The sequence below is a fragment of the Leptonychotes weddellii genome, chromosome 13 (genome assembly GCF_054177405.1).
Source record: "Leptonychotes weddellii isolate Sample4059 chromosome 13, ASM5417740v2, whole genome shotgun sequence".
Taxonomy (NCBI): Eukaryota; Metazoa; Chordata; class Mammalia; order Carnivora; family Phocidae; genus Leptonychotes; species Leptonychotes weddellii.
The window spans coordinates 36,345,943-36,352,481 of NC_138381.1; positions in this window are offsets into that span (position 1 = coordinate 36,345,943).

A 6,539-nucleotide genomic window follows, 5' to 3' on the forward strand; every position below is an offset into this window, starting at 1 on the left:
GTGTTATCTTTTAATTTTAAGTGTATAAATCCATAAAGTTAATAATTGGAAACACCTTAAAGATCACTGGACGCAGTTTTAACTAGATGAAAAGAACAAAGGTGTAACCACTCACCCTCCTATCCAAATCTTGATTCTGTTTTTTCCTAGCTAGGTTAACTTGGGCAAATTAAATTCATCTCTCTCAGCCTTAATTTTATCATCTGCAAAATGGGAATAATCATACATTTTCTTGGGTGTAATGAACTAATTTTACATTTTCAGATGAAGGAAGCATAATACAGAGAGATGAAGGGTTGTATTCAAGACTACCATTAGTAAGAGAAAGAGAGAAATTTAGGAGGCACATAACTGGCCTCAGAGTCCCAAATCAAACCTCTTCTATTTCTCTTCTGTTTCCTTTATGGTTGGGTTTCCATTTATACAAGTAAACTGAGCTAGAAACCTGGGAAATTATCCCAAGAATTTATACTAAAATGATTTTCTTCAAATATTCTGTTGATTCAAATCTACCCCTCCCCCCTCCAAAAAAAGTTTGAGTTTCAGATACCTGACAGTAAATCAAATATTCTAGAATTTGAACCCATGGCGTATGTGGCATGATATTACATGGATTTTTTTTCTGTTGTTTCAAATGAAAATTTGGGCTAAGTCCTCAAAACTGAAGACAGTAGGTATTAACTGCAAATACGTGTTAGTTTAGGTTCTCTAAGGAGCAAACACCAAGACAGGTGTAGACGTGAGAGAGATATATTGAGGAAAATGCCCATTAGGGAAAAGGGGAGGGCACCAATGGAGACAGGAACCTTGAGAATGCAGTTCGGGTCTGACCCCAGTGAAGGAGAGAGGGAAGAAAGGAAGGTTGGGCAGGGAGATTCTCAGCCTACAGCAATGGTCTAAGGTTTGAAGAAGACCAATGGAAAGTTCTGGAGGCAAAAATCACTCTTCAGAAAAGTTCTCCATTTGGTAGGAACAAGCGTGTCTTAGCATCCCTGACACACTCAGTCATTGGCTGGAAGCAATCTGCGGGAAGTGTGGCCCTGACAGACATGCAGTGATAGATTCAGAGCACTGCAGCTGGGACTGTCCGTCAAGTACCCTCCTTACAGCAGAGGATCCGAGTGGCTCATTTTCATGGCTACTGCACCACATTTTCTATATGTGACTGTCATATCTATACATGTCATATCTATATGTGACTTGCTCAGAAGGAGGCTTACTGATCCAGGGACTATAACCTTCAAGCACTTCCGAAAACAAAGACTGTAAATCAATTAGAGGGAGATCTTCAAAGGGAATTTGTAGGCAAGAGGGTGCTGAGACATTTCATCTCCCCTCAGACATTCATGGAAATTGGAGTCATCTAATTGAGTAGAAGCTGAGATCCTTACCTCCTACCCCAAGCTACCATGCCTGCTATAAAACACTGCTTCCAGAGCAGAAAGCAAGAGCATTCTGTGGAGAATCTAATGCACACCACCATTGAGTTAGGGACCACAGAGAGTAATCAACACCTTCCCTTAACCTGGGAAGCCTGAAGGTGGGACTCTGGTTGGAGAGCCCCTGGCGTATATGTATTAGACACATTCTCCTCACATCAGATCTCTCTACTATTTGAGAGACAGCTTTATGTAGCCTCAGAAAGGGGCACAGTTCATTGCCTCATCACTTATTTGTGACTTGAAATACATTATTTTACTCTCTTGAGCCTCAATTTCTTCATCTATAAGTGAGAATAGTAATTTCTACTCCAAAAGTTTGTTTTCAGAATTAAATGAGATAATGTATGTAATAGCCTGAGAAACCTCAACAAATAGCAACTATTCCCAAGTAAAGAAGTAAATATAGTGCTCTGTAATCTTGGCCTATTATCCAGTTTGAGAAAACACAGATTTTGTCATTTAAATAGCACCTTTAAAGAACTTGCTGCCCTCAAAGGAATTTATTGAAGACCTGGGGACTCAGCGGTACTTAGGACAACTAATGGACTTTTTTCAGTACTCTTACTATTTGAGGACAATATTTTCATAAGTCCCAATGTTTTATTATTTAATGGCTGTAAATTACCCTACAGATTGTTTGGAGTTAATGATGTGACAGGGTGACCAACCGTCCCAGTTGCCCTGGGATCTTTACAGTTTTATCACTGCAAGTGTAGCAAGCAAACCAAGACATCGGGTCAGCTACATGTTAAGCTCTTAGAACACTGCCTAGAATATATTAGGCATTCAGTGAAAGTTAACTTTTGTTGTTATTTTTGTTTTTTCAAAATTTGATCTTTATAGCACCTTTATGCATAACCCAGTTCTAGAAATACCCAAAATGCCTCACAGGAGGTAATGTTAAATAAACCGTGGTACATCCATGACATGGAATCAATAAGAAGGAATGAACTATTGATACATGGGACAACCTGGATAAATCACCACTGGTTTAGGCTGAGGAATAACGCCATCACAAAAGGTCACCTACTATGTGAATCTATTTATATAACATTCTTAAAATGACAAAATTAAAGAATACAGAATAGATGAGTGGTTGTCAGGGGTTAAGGTAGAGGTGGGGGCAGGAGAAAAAGCGACACCTTGAGAAGTCCTTGCGGTGAAGAAATGTTCTACATCCTGACTATATCATTGTCAGTATCCTGGTTGTGATTTCCTACCATACTTTTTCCAGATGTTACCATTGGTGGGAAACTGGGTGAAGGGTACACGGGATCTCTCCGCATTATTTCTTACAACTCCAGGTAAGTCTACAATGATCTCACCGTAAAACATCTAATTGACAAAAATCTGAAAGTGTAAGAAAACCAGAGTGAGAAGTCTGCCTGGAGTTGATTAGATTGCATTTTTTACCATTGGATAGAATAAAAAGTGGAAAGTTTTGGATGAGTTGTTGCAAAAGTCAATTGAAGTTTTTTTTGTTTGTTTTTTTAAGATTGATTGATTGATTGATTTGACAGAGAAAGACACAGCGAGAGAGGGAACACAAGTAGGGGGAGTGGGAGAGGGAGAAGCAGGCTTCCCGTGGAGCAGGGAGCCCAATTCGGGGCTGGATCCCAGGACCCTGGGATCATGGTCTGAGCCGAGGCAGACGCCCAACGACTGAGGCACCCAGGTGTCCCTGAAGTTTAAAAAAAAGAAGGAAAAATACAAAAAATACCTTAAAGATTTTATCGTGACTTAAAATATACACCTGTCCATTTGTTTGATAATCTGTGGTCCTAGCGTCACAGTCTGTTCTTTGAGCGTCAAGCCCTGGTAGAGATCCAGGTGTGGCTGAATGCCCCCAGACTGCGCTGTCCACCATCGCCAGGTCGCTTCTTTAAGGCAAAAAAAGCTTAAAGAATTTGGGACAGGATCCAAGTGCTCCATTTCTGGGTTTTTCATAGTTTTTTGTTTTGTTTTGTTTTGTTTCGTCCTTTAAAAAGTATTTTCTAGTTATCTCCCACACAGGTCTAATTCAACACTTTTTCAAAGCAACTTTCTGGTTCTCTCCAAAGGAACCATAAAAATGAAATAACCATACTAACAATCCCTCCACTGGGATAACTACTCTTAATACGTGGTACAAACCCTTCACTTCAGATCTAATTCCAGTGCATTTTTAACTGAGGTGAATTTTTAGATGTGCTTATTTGTATTTCTTTTCTATACGGTATGTGCTACTTTTGTAATAAAAAATAAATTGTTGAAAAATAAGTTAATGTTCCTATAATTAAGAAATCAGATAAATTGGTTCATGTTCTGTAATAAAAAAAAATAAGTTATCAGTGTTCCCCATAGTCCTCCTTAGTACCTTTCCCACCATCACAGAAAGCGGAAATTTCTGTCCGAGGCAAATTTTGTATCCACTTCATTTTCCCATTAATCCTGGACCACCTTCCTCCAATTATTTTTTTTTTAAGATTTTATTTATTTATTTGACAGAGAGAGAGAGACAGCGAGAGAGGGAACACAAACACGGGAAGTGGGAGAGGGAGAGGGAGAAGCAGACTTCCCACCGAGCAGGGAGCCTGATGCGGGGCTCGATCCCAGGAGTCTGGGATCATGACCTGAGCCGAAGGCAGACGCTTAATGACTGAGCCACCCAGGAGTCCCACCTTCCTCCAATTTTAAGCAGTATTTGTGCTCAGGAAATATAAACTAATTTTCACACCAACAAAAAGTAAGGTATAACTAGAATGGGAAATATGCATTATAGGTGTTACAAAATTAGTACCCGTTTATAGTCTGAGAAAATTGTTGGCTCTGTTATGTTGGTGTATATTAAGCCGATAGAAAGAATTCATTAATGAAATAACTAATCTGCAAAGGTGAAAACATATAAGGTATTTTCATTTGGGGAGTTAACCCAATAGTTGAATAATTGCTGTCAATCCTAATTAATAGTAAGTGGGTTGCCCATGTCTTGAAAGCAGTGTTTATGATTACCTGGGACCTTCTGTCCTTCCTTGCCTAATTCAATCAAGCTCCTATACAGGAAGCCTGGTAAGAGACATGTGTGTGTGTGTGTGTGTGTGTGTGTGTGTATGAAAAAATCAGAAAGGTAAACGTGTATGTACCCTGAAGTAATGACTACGTGCATTTGTATTTAAAAGATTGTTGTCCATGTGTGGGTGCATACTTGCACCTGTGGTGAAGCCTAAAGTTTTTTATTAAATTCCAAACAAAGTATACATTATAGACCACATGATGCACTAGAAAGAACGTAGGAGGAGAATTTGGGAGACCACGCACAAGCCCCATCTTTGACAATCCAATTTCTACGCTTGACTTGGACTTCCCGCTTGGAGTGCCAATGGCCCTGCTGGCAAACTACCTGAAGACAGTAATTTCTCAGAGGACGCTGAACAGGAGAGAGGAGAAATCGACTGAAAGAGAAACACGTGCACTTAGGATGAACCTCACCAGGGAAAACTGAATCTCAAGGTTTAGAATTTAATTTTTTTGGTAATGGTGTAATCCTGCTCTCAAGTGAATCACGCTTTTACTCCACTTTATTTTGCACATATTATCTTGAAGTCACAATTTTTAATCTCTAATTATCTTAACATGTAATTTAGACCTTTGTATATAGCAGTAAGATATGCGTTACATAAACTAGTCTGGTGCTAAATTGTTTTGCCAGGGTAGGTCTTTTTTTTTTTTTTTAAGATTTTTATTTATTTATTTGACAGAGACACAGCGAGAGAGGGAACACAAGCAGGGGGAGCAGGAGAGGGAGAAGCAGACTCCCCGCTGAGCAGGGAGCCCGATGCGGGGCTCGATCCCAGGACCCCGGGATCATGACCTGAGCCGAAGGCAGACGCTTAACGACTGAGCCACCCAGGCGCCCCCAGGGTAGGTCTTATCATACCCATTTTTAAAATACATCTCTTTGGTCAGAACCCAACTTGGTGAAGCAATGCAATGGTGTAACCTGCATGACAATGGTTGTGAAAAATATTAAAACAAGCCCCCAGTCAGCTGCTAAGTCAAAGGGTGGGAAAGGGTGCTCAGAAAGCATGCTTCTTTCTGCCAAGAGAGGTTTAAAACCTCTCGTCCTGCTTCCCCCAAGAAGCTAAAAGGTTGAGAGAGCATGAAAGTGGACGTCAGGCAGAGCTGCATCAGGAGGAAAAAGAAAGGGGGGAAGGGCAGGAGAGAAACAAGAAGGAGTACTAAGTTCAGAAAAGAGACTGAATCTGAAAGAAGAAAGTGTAAGCAGAATCAAGACAAAGCATTCTTTCAGTCATCATGACTACAAAATAAAACCAATTTCTTCACCATTTTGGTAATCTCAGCATTAACTTCCACTGTTTCCTGTAGAGCATAGCATTGTGCTTACTCACAAGACATGTGAAAGAAAGAACGAAAGAACAAAAGAAAGAAACAAAGAAAGAAAGAAAGAAAACAAAGGAAAGAAAGAAAACGAAAGAAAGAAAGTTGTTATATGACCAATCTTTTCTGTGTTTGGTGGGACAGGAGCTCTTCTACAAGAAAAATATTAACAATCTCCTATCCTCCTTCTCTGGGTCTCCAAATAAAAACACCCCAGAAGGACTCTGCTCCTCTTACTCATTGTAAATTACATAATAAACAGAATCTCATTGGAAATTTTTGCCCTTGTTTTGGGTCAGCCTCTCATCTTAGTCATCCAGTCTACTGATGATATAGTTGAACCTGAATTTTTATTAATCTGCTTTTCCTTAGCATGTGAATTACTTTGGGAAAGTAAACTGACAGTAGATTCTAAGCAATAGACTGATACAAATCTGCAAGTTTTCGTCCAACCTTCTTTTACCATCCCAAAGGGTCTAACATTGAATTTCCAGCTGTAGTGAATTTTATTTATTTATTTGACAGAAAGAGAGACAGCGAGAGCAGGAACACAAGCAGGGGGAGTGGGAGAGGGAGAAGCCAGTTTCCCGCGGAGCAGGGAGCCCGATGCAGGGCTCGATCCCAGGACCCTGGGATCATGACCTGAGCCTAAGGCAGACGCTTAACAACTGAGCCACCCAGGCACCCCACGTATTTATTTTTAAATTTTCTTTATTTATT